The following is a 974-nucleotide window of genomic DNA, read 5'->3' as shown; positions in this document are numbered from 1 at the left end:
TTGTGCAGCAGATTTGCCTAATGCAATACGTCATTTGATTTCTTGACTGCTGCTTCCATGAGTGTTGATAGTTGAACCAAGAAGAATGAAGTCCTTAACAACTTCAATCTTTTCTCCTTATGATCCAGAAATTCCTCTACTTGGTCTATAGCCACAGGAAATGTGAGTCAGAACATCAGTAGATATATGCACACCAATGTTCATTGCAGCAGTTTTCACGATAGCAAAAAACTGGAGACTACTTGAATGCCCATCAACAGAAAAATGGATAAAGAAACTGGTATATACATACAATGGAATACTATGCTACCTTTAAGAATACTGATGAAGCTGCAAAACACAGCATAACATGGATGAGGCTTGAGGACATAATGTAGAGTGAAATTTGGCACAAAAAGACAGATATTGCATGAGTCCATTATAATAAAAACTTAAGAAAAGATTTACATACTAAAAGAATAATTCTTTGAGGGCTACCAGGGGTGGAGTGGAGGGAACAGTAACTCACAGGTCAGGGGATAGATGTGTGATAACTTGATGGACAAGGAGGGCAGTAAATAAGAGGGGGAGGGCAATACACAAGAAAGAGGAGGAGGAGGATAGAGAAGTGGGGAAGCTAAAGAAAGACTCTGGGAGGTATCCATGGGCTAAATGGAATAGAGGTGGACTGTGACGTTTGCACAGCTTTGGAATAACGAGACTCTAAGGAGGTCTGGTAGCATTGTGGTTACGAATCCGTCTATGAACTGCAAGGTTAGCAGTTCGAAACTACCAGCTGTTCCAAGGGAGAAAGATGCGACTTTCTGCTCCTGTAAAGATTTACAGCCTCGGAAACCCTGCACAGGGTCGCTATGAGTCGGAACAAACTCCATGGCACATAACAACAACAACATGATATAGGGATTGAGACACAAGCTAAGGAGTAAAGGAGAGGAAATAATGTTAAGATGTTTGACTGTTCACAAAAAAGACAA

The sequence above is a fragment of the Chrysochloris asiatica genome, unplaced genomic scaffold, assembly GCF_000296735.1.
Source record: "Chrysochloris asiatica unplaced genomic scaffold, ChrAsi1.0 scaffold00222, whole genome shotgun sequence".
Lineage (NCBI taxonomy): Eukaryota > Metazoa > Chordata > Mammalia > Afrosoricida > Chrysochloridae > Chrysochloris > Chrysochloris asiatica.
The sequence above is the reverse complement of the archived record's forward strand: the minus strand, read 5'-3'. Positions refer to the sequence as shown.